General features: G+C 46.3%; 1 long non-coding RNA gene across 2 annotated transcripts in view; it reads right to left on the bottom strand.

The window, feature by feature from the left end:
* LOC137152903 (uncharacterized) overlaps positions 1 to 14,271 on the bottom strand; it is a 33,731-nt gene extending 19,460 nt beyond the window's left edge. For both annotated transcript variants that reach the window (XR_010919648.1, XR_010919647.1), the window contains exon 1: positions 13,806 to 14,271. This is a non-coding gene — a long non-coding RNA (uncharacterized lncRNA). The remainder of the gene's footprint in view (positions 1 to 13,805) is intronic.
* Positions 14,272 to 14,529: the final 258 nt, after the last annotated feature.

Raw genomic sequence — 14,529 nt, 5'->3', positions numbered from 1 at the left:
GAGGACTCCTGGGACTATGCCCTTAAACAGCCTCTGCAAGCACCGTAGGCAGCTGGTTCCACTTCACGTCAGTGGGCTAAGGATCAGGCCCCTGGTGAGTGGCCTCCAACATCCCTAAACACCTCAGCTAGGCTGACAGATCCCATGGATGGACGCCATATTCTGGCTTGCTCACATGGCCACGACCAAGAGTCAAATGAGACCCCTCACAGTACTGAGGGGCTGGTTCTAACTCAGCCAAGTAAGGAGCATGCTAAGCTTCTCTGGGCTGGAAGTCACTCACTGACAGGTACTGAGCCAGCAGCTTGGTCACTTTCTTGAAGACATGACCATGTGCAGATTGCGTTCTCTTAGCTGCCATCCCCAGTCCAGTTTTCCTCCTGTCAGTCAATACGATGACGCAATTTTTTCAAAGGTACTGATTAAATACAAATGTTGTAAGGGGCTTCCTCCCCACCCCACCCCAATAATTTTGTGCATTGTGGTGGATTACCATCCTATTTGGATGCAGGCCTCATCCACAGAACCCTCAAATACCCTTCCCTGCCCTCTGCCTGGATCTAAAAGTAAATACATTCACAAACCTGTAAAACGATCAGGCATGCTTGAAGTCCTACTCTCTGCTATTTCCCATCCACGTCAGACGGGCTCTTTAGATACTATGTCAATCACAAGCGGACCAAAAAAGTACGCCGTCTTTGCAGTTGGCATTGCAAGGAGGTAAAGCCTCAGTCATCCCATTCAGAAGCAGACTACAAGGGCAGTCTTCAGCGACCCAGCTTGAGTGGAGAGTTTGGAATGAAAGTTGGCCAGAAAGTGAGGCCGGGGTGTGGTTCTCTATGGTAGCTTCCTACAAAAAACATTTTTCTTTTTCACTGGAAATTTTTGACTTTATGTTGAAACCTCCCAAAAATCTGGGTTTTGGTTTTCTGAAGAAAAAGAAAATTGCTGAGGTAAGCAGACATTTCCTGTGAACACTTGCATTTAATTGGAAGCCCAATTTTCCATTGGAAAAGAGTTTTCGACAGAAAATTTTCACTACCCTCATTTGCAACATTCTTATGAACGTCTTTGGGAACTCCCAGGTAGCTCTTTAAAGACCTTATCCTGCTGCCATTGGTGTCAATAGCCAAACCTACCATTCGATTAAATGGTGATTAAAAGGCCTACACAAACAAGAAATAAACAGGGAAAAGTCAGGGAGGAATAGAAGTCAGGTGGAAAGGTTGGAGGTTGGTGTCAGGGGAGAAGAAAGAGGAAATGAGGGAGACAGGGCTAAGGGGGCATCATTTCAGCAGTTTTCTGTATGTTATAGACAGACCTGGTCAAAGTTTGGGGCTAAAAATGACCTTTTTTCTAAACTGAATTCTCTTTCAAGAGGTGTTGACAGTATCAACATTTTCCCCTGAGTTTTCAAGTTGCAATTGTTGTCAAAATGGTTATAAAAGAGCTTCAGTATTAATGTAAATAACATTCTGACTAAAAAAGAACAAATGTGCACACACCCCCGTACAAAATGAAAACTGGTTCTCCAGTCAGCGTAGGTAATCCACCTCCCCGAGAGACGATAGCGAAGTCGATGGAAGAATTCTTCTGGTGACCTAGCGCTGTCTACACTGGGGTTAAGTCGGCATAGCTACGCCACTCCCGGGTGTGGATTTTTCACAACCTTGAGCGACATTGTTCAGCAAACTTAATTTTCTAGTGTAGACCAGGCCATGAACACTTGGCAAATGTCGTCCCCCCCCCCCCCCGCAACCAGCTCTAACAATAGATATGTCCAACAATGATGGTAATGCACAGACACACACACTGCCAGCCAGGAGTATGTCATCACTTTTAACATGTGGAATTATTAATCAGCACCTAAACGGAGACTCGTGCTATTGCAGGGCAGCGCTGATACTGTGGAATCAGACGGTCTGGCCGTTAGTGACTGTACATTAACAGGGGCTAGGTGCTGCTACAACACACAGCCTCTCATTGCTCCTTCTTCAAGCATGCCCTTGGTGGCGGCTGTGGTTTACATTACTGTAGCCTTTATGCCTCTCTCCCTATTTCATCCTGGCTTCTCTGTCCTTTATGCACATGGGTGTCCTGTCTCTATAGGTATTTATGCCACATTGTCACACCGGATAGCTCTGCCCTGTAGCTGTTGTAAGTAAGCTCAGATGAATGCAGCATTTTGCTGCATGGTGCAAGGATTTGTCTCACCATCCCATATAATGCATGTCTGCTTTCCTGTGCTTAATGGCCTTCAAACACTCCTTATCTGACCAAGGGGCCAGTGCTTGCCCTTGGACACTGCTCTAAATCTGAATCTCATATAAGTACACAGCCCCATTGATTAGTTCCCCCGAGTCCATCACTTACAGATTGGAGCCCTCCAGCTACTTCCCAAGCCATTCTAGACTTCCTATTCATTTCGTGTTCTGATCCGTCACTCTCCGGCTCACACACTCCCCGCTTCACAGAAGCATATACCATAAATCACCTTGCCACATGGCTGAGCGGTGTCACCAGGAGATGCTTTAGCAGTTTCCTCCTACCACTGGGGAGTGTGTTGTGGAGGAAGCCAGGGCCAGCGAGGCAGCCTCCAAAGCCAGCCTCTGTTTAGGCTTCTGTTAATGGGTGGGGTTTTCAAAAGCACCGCATGTGGGTCTGAACCCTGCTTCTTTTGATGTCACTGGGAGTTTGAGCGTTGATTCAATAGGAGCAAAATTAGGCCAATGCTGAGCACTTGGAAAATCCAACTCTGTTTTATGGGCCAGATTCTTTCCTGCCCCCCACACCTGAAATGGAGGCCATTTAGGATATGTCTACACTGCATCTGGGACCGAGCCTGGGTACACAGAGCTGGGTAGACTGGGGTCACACTAAGCTGCTGAAAATAGTTGTGTAGACATTGTGGCTCGGGCTGGAGCATGGCCTCTTGAGCCTGGGGGGTTGGGCTCGCGAGCTCAGACCCTCAATATTCCTTATTATTTGTAAAGTACTTTGAAGATGCAAGCAGGTGAAGTATTACACTAGCCTGGTAAATTACACATCACAGGAGCTGCCCTTGGCAAACAACTAACCACATACACACCTTCAGTACAAATATGTACACTACTGTAATGCGTTGGGGTAGGTGGGTGTATATGTAACCACTGCTCTTTGCTAGATGGATTAGGAACTGCTCAGCTCTGTATCAAAGGCTACTAGCTAATGATGATTTACCTTTTGATCAAGGGTAAGGGTCTGTGCTTTCAGGGCCAGGAGGATCTGATTTCTATCCCCATTGCTTTATACCTTATCATTTCAAAAGAGGTCATGATGTACAGTCTAACACTAATTGTTAGTACCCAGGAGGTCATGGGATTTGTTAAAGTATTTTTCTATTGATAACACAAGCAAATGCAACATTACCAAGAAATGTACTGGAGCAGTGCATGCTGGGAATTGTAATCTGTATGGCCAGACCTCAGTATAAAAGATGAGGGCAGCTGTCATCTCCTATGTTTTACTTACATCAAGTGGAGCCATTGGACTCAGAGAGGCAGTTTGGAGGCCCCTGAAATAAGCATGTGTTGGCACGGTAGTTAAGAGTCAGAAAAAGACCTCAGGCCCACACGGGTTAAACAAAGAATCTGAGCGCATCACACTGCACCATTGTGGGAAAAGCCAGCATCAATATCAAGTGCATAGAATACATCATGGAATCACCAATAATATGATAGAGGACTGATTCAGTGGAGGGAAAGTGGTCTTGTGGTTAAGGGACTGGAGTAGGCCTCAGGAAATCTGTGTTCATGGCCTAGTTCTGCTCCACACTCACTATGTGACTTTGGATCAATCACTTACTCTCACAATGTTACAGCTCTGTGACCAGTAGACAGGGTCCTGCACTGGGACATCAGGAAACCTCTGTTCTATTCCCTACCCTGTCATCAGCCTTCTGGGTGACATTGAGCAAGTCACTATACTTCTCTGCGCCTCAATTTCCCCATCTATTAAATGGGGATGGTACCAATACTTAGCTCCATTGTAAAGTGCCTTGAGATCTCCTGTTGAAGAGCTAGGTGTTATTTGTAAATGGGTATAAATAAAACACCTTTGATGATATTTAGGGTGCAAGAATTTTGGAACAGGAACTGTCTTATTTTACAGTCCCTACTGCAATGGAGCTCTGACCTCATTTGGGACGTCTAGATGCTATTATCCTTAGTTCTGTGCCAGACCTGGAGGTTTCAGCTCAGGTGGGTTCACACCTGAACAAGCAAACCCAAAAAACAGACAAACCCAAAAGCTCAAAGCTAAATTCCCTCTGACTTTTAGTCCACACCCTGGTGAATCTGATAGTTCTGTGATCTCCCGCAACGCCACAGCCCAGGCTCACTGATCAGTCTATGGACCTTGCCATGAAGCGGTCCCGATTTTGGCAGTCTGAAATGAATCCCCAAACCATGCACATGTGGTTCTGTTACAAAGCTTTCAGGCAATTCTAGTAATGCTTCTGCTTTGCATAGGCCTGATATGATTGCCCTGGGAGCAGGGCATGGCATTTAGGTTTCCCTCCTATTATAAGGATCACAAAAATCAGTGAAACAACAAAAAAAAAATCACAAAAAAACAAGCCACTCATAAGACACCAAGCTTGGTAGGCATGGCAGGCACAGACGAGTTTAATTTATACTGTCTGGAAAAAAAGATTAAGTGGGCGGGCGGCCTGATAACTCTAAATACCTTCCAAAAATCCCATCAAAGGAGGAATGGGAATTATTCAAATGATCTGTAACTGGTAAAACAAGGCTGAAGTAGCCTGAAGCTATGAATGGAAAATTTCAGGCAAGACATTAGGAAAAAGTGTCTTCATGGTAAGGGAGATTAGGCACTGACGCAGGCTACCCCAGGATGAGTCAAGGCCTTATTAGTGCAGGTATTTGAAGAGGGGATGAGCATTAGTGGAAGGAGGTAGGGAAATGTCCTAGGTGATGAAGGGGGTCAGACTAAATGACTTAAACCAGGCCTTGGGCAGCCCTGACAGGTAGGATTCCCTGTTCTCTCTCATCTAGGCCACTTGCCCCCTTTAAATCCTAGAGCAGGGCTGCTAGCTGACACTTTTTAAAAAAAAATCTCATTTCGTTTCTAATCAGTCACCAATCGTCTGCAAACCAAGCAGCCCCCTCACATCGTGCTGTGCTGAACGGCAGCAGTCTCATCTTGTGGTCTGAGCACGAAGCAAGGAGCTCCTGAGTTCTAATCCAGCCGCTGGATGTGAGGTCATGTGTTTGTTTGGGAAGATCACAGCCACTCTGGGCCTCTATTCTCCCATCTTCTAAGACAGATGATAACCCTTCTCTGACACGCGGGGGTGCTGTGCCAACTGAGCTGGTGCTGTTCTGCCATTGCTTTGTTAATGGAGAGTGCTCTGAGGATGCATGCATTAGCTAGAGAGAGGCCCGAATCCCAACAACTCAGAATTCCAGGGTAATTTTAATCCAGCCATCGGCCTAGATCCTAGTTTTAATACTTTTGGTTAGTACTTTTTTTCTCTCTTATTTCATGTGCAAGATCTACCTGCCAGTTCAGAATAATGGCAGGAGGGGAGTTGCATTTTTACCTGCCACACCTCCCCAAAACTCCAGGCCATCTCTCTCTTATCAGTCTGAACCCAGCCTCCACTGAAGTCAAGAGGACTTTTGCCATAAACATCAATGACAGCAGAAGCTGCCTCTTGAAGTGACAGACAGAAAAACTGCTGATCTGAGCTAAAGCTCCAAACTTCTGTGGAAGTTCAACTGTCACTGGAGAGGCTCACTCTGGCTAAAAATTGGTGTTAAAAATGCATCTCATTCATAACCAAGGCCTCATGTTTCAAGCCCGTAGAGTTCTAGATTCAGCATCATCTTCTGCAACTACCCAGGGCCCACTTCAGCTCCAGTGTAACATCACAGACTGTGATGCGATTTATTTGTCCTGTGCTGTCTATTACTAACAGCCTGTGATATCATCCAGCTTGTGACACCAGCATCCATCGCTCAGTATTGTCTCATTGTGTATTACAGCTCTAGACAAGGCTGCAGAAGCCCTTGACCTCCAGGTTTGTGTTATGTGGAGCTGGGCAGGAAACAGTTTTCTCATCCCATGAACATTTTTGAGATTTCAGAAAGTGTTCCTGTCCCAGATTGGGGTAAAAAGTCAAAATCTCAAAGATTTTTCATGAACCAAAAAACAAGGGTGAAAAAAATCAGTTTGGATCAATCAAAATGTTTCATTTCAATAATTTTGAAATATTTCATTTTGATTTTGACCATTTTCTTTTTTTTTTTTTTCTTTTTTTTAATTCTTTTACTGCAGTTCACTTACTCTTTCAAAACAAGTCGTTTCAAAGCAGAAAACTGGAATTTTGTTTTGAAAATGACAATCAAGATGAAACATTTTGATGACACTTTTTTCCAAATATTTTCAAGTCGAAAAATGTGGTGAAACCAGCCTTCCAGCCCAAAAAGTGTTGGTTTAGATGAATCTGCATTTTCCAATGAAAAAAACACGTTTTTCAAAAAATTCCTAAGTAGCTCTGGTGTTATGTAGCCTTGTATTAAAACAATTCAGCTTCCATGAATAAAGCCTGCTAGTTGTCCTGGCCAGGCAGGAGAAGATCAGCAACCCTGGCTGATTGAGGCCTATTTATATTCTGGCTCACTTCATCTTATTCAGCAGTTTCTGTCTCCCCCCAAGATCCTGGTTTGCAGTTTGATCACACGTAATCTGTAATGTTATGAATTCATCTTGGATCTGCTACCTCCACCACTCTCTCTCTCTCTCTCCTCCTTTAGCTATTTTTCTTGCATCCACTAACTCCTTACCTCCAACATAGCAAAACTAAAGCCTCTGAAACTATGTGCAGATTTTATTTCCTTATCCAGTGTGTCATTCCATAAAAAAAAAGGTTCCAGCCAGCTCACCACTGTGTGACTTGGCAGGGCTGAACAGGCAGCTAATGAGTAAAACTGAAGCTGGCTGCGTATAATTAAAAGCAATATATTTTTATATATAAATGGTGAGTGTTCCATCCCAAAGGCTGATAAATGTCTGAATAAGAGTCTTTTGCAGTCACATTTTATGTAGCAGTGGAGAAAAGGGGGAAGGAAAAATTACAGGTTTTCCTTACTATTTAATAGGCAGATAATGTAAACATTTTTCTGCTAAGAGGAAAATTCCATTTGATTTGCACTAAATCCTCAGGGTTAAAAGCCATCAGCTCCAGAGAGAAGGCCTGGATATTGACATGAAATACAGCATCTGTTCTGGGAATCTCCCACCACAGATTGCAAGCAAATCAAATCCAAAGAGTGGGAGCCAAAGGGACAAGGGTTTCCATCACTTGGGCAGCAATCAATCTAAGACTTATGTGTTCGCTAACCAGAAGAGCCACGGGCGAAAGTCCTGTGACTTTCAATGGCTGCTCACTGTTGTGATGACACAGTGCAGAGCCTGATGGCCTCATTGTTCCACAAATTGACCACTCCACACAACACCAACCGGGGAATGAGACGAGCACCAGGAGGGGTCATGCGGGGATGTCTGACACGACTAAATGCCCAGCCCACATTCAAGATAAGACTGTTACCATTGCTTTAACCTTTGGAGACTGGGGGCATTGGGGAGGAGGGATCCACAGCACCTGCGTTCCCACCATGTGCCCATTAACTAGTAATTAATCATCGCTGATTGAATTCTGGTCTGGTGACGCCAGCTTGGCTGCAACGGCGCTGACAGCAAAGAGCCATGTTGTGCCATTTGCAGCAGAGTGGCAACTTGATGCTCAAGTGTAAACATTTTAAACCAGAATCTTGGCGTGGTTACAGTGAGCTGCCTACAAATTAAAGGTTCTGCCTCTTCCGTATGCAACCCAATAGGAACCTCTGATATCGCTTTAAAGAGCTTCTGCTGCATTGCGGAAATCTCTGAGGGTATGTCTACACTGCAGAGTGAAGTCGATTTACTTTAAATCGACTTTCACCTGCCAAATTGTAGACGTCGCAGGAGCGTGATCATACCACGTCCTTGGTTGGGTTCTTGCATCCCCACTCGCCACGCTTGGGTTGACGTTCAAAGCAGAGCACCATGGGTAGCTATCCCACAGTGCAACTAGCTGCAGAGGCTTTCGGGAAGCTTGTCGTCCTCCCATGATGCAACGTGTTTCCTCCCTCTCCCTCCTTATCCCAAACAAACTGAAAACACTTTTTCGCACCATTTTTCTATGCCACGTGCATGCCGTTGCCAGAGAGGCATGAAGCTCGCTCAGCTCTGCACTATCATTGTGAGCATCACAAATACCTCACGGCTTATCCTGCAGTATTTTCAAAGGTGAGAGAGGAGCTGCAGCACAGAAAATAGCGATGTTACGGAGGCCACCCTGCTACAAACCATAGAGCGCAACACCACCCATTTGCTGCAGACTGTCACGCATCATCTTCAGTCTGTGGAGCGCCAGTTCTGGTGGGATCACATCATTATGAAGGTGTGGGATGATGAGCAGTGGCTGCAGAACTTTCGTATGCGAAAGACCACTTTCTTTGAACTTTGCGCAGAGCTGTCCCCAGCCCTAAAGCACATGAATACTTGCTTGAAACCAACTCTGACAGTGGAGAAGTGAGTGGTCATTGCTCTGTGGAAGTTGGCAACCTCAGACTGCACTTGGTCAGTTAGGAATTGATTCGGAGTCGGTAAATCCACCGTTGGAGCGGCTGCGATGCAAGCATGCAGGGCCCTTAATAGACTTCTGCTACGAAGGGTAGGGACTTTGGGAAACATGCAGGACATAGTGGACGGATTTGCTGCAATGAGGTTCCCAAACTATGGGGGGGGGGGAGTCAATTGATGGCACGCATATCCCTATCCTAACACCTGACCACCTTGTCACAGAGTACATAAACCGGAAGGGATACTTCTCAATGGTGTTGCAGGCGCTTGTGGATCACAAGGGACGTTTCACCAACATCATTGTGACATGGTCAGGAAAGGTGTATGGCGTGCGCATCTTTAGGAACTTGGGTCTCCCTGACCAAAAAAATAAATATTGGTGATGCTGAAATGCCAACAGTGATCCTGGAGGATCCTGCCTACCCCGTGCTCATGAAGCCCTACACCAGGCCCCTGGACAGCAAGAAGGAGTGTTTCAATAACAGGCTCAGTAAGTGCAGAATGGTGGTGGAATGTGCATTTGGGCATTTAAAGGCCAGATGGAGATGTCTACTCACTAGGCTTGACATCAGTGAAAAGAACATCCCGTCAGTTACATCTGCATGCTGTGTGCTCCAGAATTTGTGTGAAACAAAGGGTGAAAAATTCCTCCAGGTTGGACCATGGAGGCTGATAGGCTGGCTGCAAATTTTGAGCAGCCAGATTCCAGCACTACGCTCAGAGCCAACCGGAGACCACTTTGCCTACTGGAAGCATTGAAAAACCGGGTTTTACAATGAACTGCAGTAATGTATGTCTCTGCTGTGCCTTTCTCTTTCCCATCCCCCACCCTTGCACCAGCGGCCCCCTCTTCTTCTTTCCCCGCCCAAGCTATGAATGAATAAAGACAGATGTTTTTTAAAGCTGCAAAGTTCTAACTACAGTTTCTGTGTCTCCTGATATTTGTGGTGTTGTACGTGCTTATCTGAACTTGGATTTGAAAATTCTTAAGTGGTTATTTGTTTCTGTGGACAGCCTTAATAAATGCAGTACTATTCCCCCCTACCTGACCTCTAGTTCCCTGAAACACTGTTACTGAAGCCTGGTTTCACTGATCATTCAGTGCTTAAGGTGCTTGCAAGAGAGCTGCTTTATTTCTGTGTCTGGTTCCACCTGGTTATGCAAAACAGCAAGACCTTCAGAGCTCCACTTAGACTCTGTCTGAGATCCAGGAAGCTCATCCCTTACAGGACAGACTTCCCTCCCCTCCAATACCTGTGCTGCTGATGCCATGCGGCAATTAAGTCACCAGCTTCCACCTCCTCCACACCACCCTAGCTATATATCTAATGTTGTTCCTTCTTATCTCCAGTTTTCAGCCTGGCATATAGTAAGTGCTCGGTCTGCCTGGATTTCATTCATCATTAGAAAGCCTGATGGCAGGTTAAATCCTGTTTATTATGTAGCTGCTGCAGTGTGCTACCCAAAGGATGCTTTCCTCCCAAGCAGAGCATTGGCTGTTTTTAAGATGCCCACACATATGTTTGGGGATAGCATGTTTTTCTCCCTTGTGTTTGTATCAATCAGTTGCTAACAACATTGTCTGCAGAGTACGGACAATCATTTCCTTAGAAAAATCCAAGTGGCTTCAGAGATACTTCCCTAGTTCTTTGAAGCGGAGACAAAGTTGTACCGCATTCTCTAATCCTGAACCCTCAGATGGACAAAAAATTCACTGCCACATACTACTCCAGACCTCCTACTCTCTGTATATAGGAAGAGTATTACTGTAGTAATGAGTTGTATTTACAGGTCCCAATGGAGATTGAAGCCCCATCCTGCTAGGTGTGTGCACACATTTGTAAACACATCTAGTTAGCCAATACCTGTGGATCCCTCAATGCCATTTTGACTGTAAAGAGAAGAAGAAAAATATCTCCTTCAACTGAGCAGAGACCGTAGGGTTTTTTTTGCCTTCCTCTGCAGCATGGGGTAGGGGACGCTTGCACTTTAAACTAGTGTCAGTGATGAATTCTCAGTAATTTGAATTCTTTAAATCATTATTTGAGGACTTCAGTAACTCAGCCAAAGGTTAGGGGTCTATTACAGGAGTGGGTAGGTGAGGTTCTGTGGCCTGCAGTGTGCAGGAGGTCAGACTCGATAATCATTGTGATGCTGTATGGAATATGAATGACCATTATGATACCAATACTGCAAAATTATAATAAATATGGTATAGGATATGCCATGCAAGGTATTGATGGAAAAGTCATGATTCATTACGATTGAGAAGCACGTTTACACGCATGTATCAGTTCTGTATTAGAAGTTCTAAGTATGTCTGGTATATTGGTATTTCACACTGGTGCCGTGTTTCTGGGTGGCACCCCCAGACAGGCTGGCAGCAGCACTAAGCCTGCTTAATAGCCCATATGTACAATGACTCCAGTGAAAAAACCCAGACTGCACCTTATGAGTCATCAGGACGTGTAGGGACATGCCTGAGGTCAGGGGACTGCAAGGGCTTTTCCCTGCCCATGTGCTGTGAGCTTGTGCATGAAACAAGACACATGGCAGACCAGAGACTATAAAAGGTGGCTGCACCATCTCCATCTTGTCTTCATTCCTGTTTCCTACCTCTGGATCAACTATTCTACCTCTGAAGCTGTGAAACAATGGACTGAGACCCATCCAGGTACTGGGTTTACTCCAGAGGAACTGGACACACCTGCAAATTCCAGTACTGCTAAGAATCTGATCTATATGGACATTGAAGTCATTTGTATATATCCGATTGCTTTGACCATTTAACATCACTCATCTTGTTTGTTTCTCTTTTTTAGTTTTAGTTACTAAAGGATTGGCTGGCAGCATGGTATTTTGAGTAAGATCCCAACCAATATTGATCTGGTAATGTGGCTGACCCTCAGAAGATTTTGGTAAAGGGAATAGCATTTTAAATAATTTACCTCTTTACTGGACCTAGTTGCTGATTGGGAGCAAGAGACAAATGCAGTAAAGAGGGCTGTGTATTTCTTGTTGTAGTTTCTTGATATCCAGCATGGGAAATCAGGAGCACTGTTTGTGACTGGTCAGGGAAATCTTACCCACCACTGCTGAGAGAAGCTGCTCTCCTTTTGCAGACTGCCCTGACCTCAGCGTTTTCAGGTGGGCTGTCCTAGGCACAGACGGGTCACAATCATGATGGTCCCTTCTGACCTTAAACTCAATGGAGAATAGTACACTGACAACCCTCTGATTCTGAAGGGACTTCTAACAATGGGGGAGTGGAGGAGATGGATTTTAAGCCAGCTCCACTGCGATCAGCGAAGTCACAGTGCCACTTGGGATCATCCCTTTAGGTGTTTGTAACCTTAAAAAACTCTCTTGTGAAAGTCACTCTGATTTGTCTGGCTACTTTGGCCCTTTAAGGTGTTTTGCTGGCAGACATCGCCATTTCTTGTTCTGCTCTGAAATGTCAACCGGCAATGCAAGAGACCCATGCTGTCTGCAGGAGTCACATGTTTATTAAGTGGCAACAGCCCCACTCCCTTCCAGCCCCACTTCAATCCTCCCCTCAGCTGTGTTTTCAAGTTCATTAGTTTTCTCATTTTTCCCTTCAATCCCTTCCTCCCTCTTACAATCACCCAGTGTTCGAGGAACAGACCAGCAGCGATGAGAAACCAAGCCCCCCATTTATCACCTGCCAGGTAGAGAGCTGGGCTGGCTGAGCGCTTAGTGCACCAGTGCCCCTTAGCCCTGACCTGGAGGGATCAGCATCCCCGGGGAGGCGGGATGATTGAGTCTCTGTGTTAGCATGAGGCCCAGACTAGGCAAGTGGAATGAAATCAAGCCAAATTATGTATTGTGCTTTTCTGATGAGGCCGACTGCCTTAGGGGCTGAAATGAGATCGTCAGACTTTGTTCGCGTTAAGGGAAAGAAAACTGGACTCAAGAATCGAGACAAGAACTTCATGTGAAATTCAGCGGCCAACAGAGTCACCTCTGCTCTGTGTTCACATGTCTTACCAGCACTTGTGTGTGCAGACAGCAATTCCAGAGCTAGGAAACACTCCTTGCACTGACAAGTGCAAGAAACAAGCTTCACCCTGACTGGTTTTCAGGGTAACCCTGGTAAGCAGCAGCACACTCAGATCCTTCGGATTGTGAATTAGGCATGTCATCTGAGGGAAATGGTGCTGCCAGCCACCGCAGCATAAACCTGGAGTAATTCCACTCATCTCTCTCACGAAGAGAAGTTGGTCCAATAAAAAAAAAATACCTCACCCACCTTGTGTGTCTAAAGCAGTGGTACCCAAACTTTGCCTGCCGTCCCCCCCCTTACCAGTAATGGAATCTGTCTGCATGCCCCCCTCCATTACTGCATAGCCGAGGCTTCCTCGGCAGAAGATTTTGGGCGGAAGGCGGAGCTGGGGGCAGAGAAAGCATGAAGGTGGAGCTGCATCTGGGGTCTGGGCTGGGGGCAGGCCCTGGGCCCCACCGCTTCCCATTGGGGCTGGCAAACCTTCCTCCAGGGGGTGCACTGAAGGCATTCAATTCATTTCACTGTAAGTCAGGGTCTGAATGGGTGCTCCCCTGCCATCTGTTCATGAACTGGAGGGAAAGATCCCAGGAGCAGGCCATATTTGCATAAATACACCTCCTTGGCCTAGGTGATCAGCCGACAGATCGCCTCCGCCAACATGATCAATCTTCATAGAACCATAGAACCACCGAAATGTGGGGCTGGGAGGGACCTTCAGAGGTCACCAAGTTCAGCCTCCTGAGCTGAGGCAGGACCAAGTAAACCTAAACCATCCCTGACAGGTTTGTCCAACCTCTTTTTAAAAGCTTCCCATGACAGGGATTCCACAACCTCCTTCACGGCCCTGAGAGTTAGAAAGCTTTTCTAATATTGAACTTAAATCTCCCTCGCTGCAGATTAAGCCCATTACTTCTTGGTTTACTTTCATTAGACATGGGGCAAGCCACAAAACTGCTCCCACACCTCCTGAGGCAAAGAAGCTGGGGAAGGAAGCTATGGTTGGGATGCTTCCAAGGCAGACATGATTACAAACCAAAACCCCGCTGACGTGGTAAGAAGTCAAACTGGGCCCTGTAACTGGGGTTCCACTCACCACTCGCGTGACTCCCTTGTCTCGAGTCTGGTCATTCGTTCTTGCTGCAGCAGGCACCCCCTCGCTGCTTGCTCTGCAATTGCCTTTCTTCTGGTCACTTGGCCCACCAGCCAGATCACCATTTAGTCCACCCCTCCCAGGGGTGCAAAAGTCCCCTAGGACAACTGTCCAAATACAGGCTCTGTGCCCCTAGACTGGTGGCTGGCAGGGGCACCTGGGCCCACCCACTACACCAGGCTCCAGATCAGAGACCTTACAACCATCAATCCCCATCTACTCAGTCCCTCTTGCTGTTTCCCTGGGCCCCTTGATCATCTCTTGCCTGCTTCTGGGGTTACCACAGGTGTTCACTGTATCCCTCATAACCACTTCACTCCATAGCTACCCTCTTGCCAGACACCTCACTCCAGGACAAGATCCCAGGGCTTATTTGCCTCCTGGGTTCCTTACTCCCCAGGGAGTGAGAGCAGACGCCTTCCCCTGCAGCCCCCTTCTGCTTTCAGTTTCCTGGTTTTATAGTGCTGTCCCATCCCTTTCCCAGCTGGCTTCATTCTCAATTAACCCCAGCCTGCCTTCTCTCAGATAAGGCCAGGTGACGTTACTGATCTCCCAGGCTCTCGTTAAACCTAGCCAGACTGCTGTGGGGTGCACAACTCACCACAGGCCGAAAGCAGCCACGTTTGATTCTAGACCAAGACCAGAATGCTGAACCCCCTCAAAGGCA

This window comes from Emydura macquarii, unplaced genomic scaffold, assembly GCF_026122565.2.
Source record: "Emydura macquarii macquarii isolate MOO-44397 ecotype Brisbane River unplaced genomic scaffold, CSIRO-AGI_Emac_v2 contig_1230, whole genome shotgun sequence".
Classification (NCBI taxonomy): Eukaryota; Metazoa; Chordata; order Testudines; family Chelidae; genus Emydura; species Emydura macquarii.
This window is presented reverse-complemented; position numbering and strand designations above follow the sequence as displayed.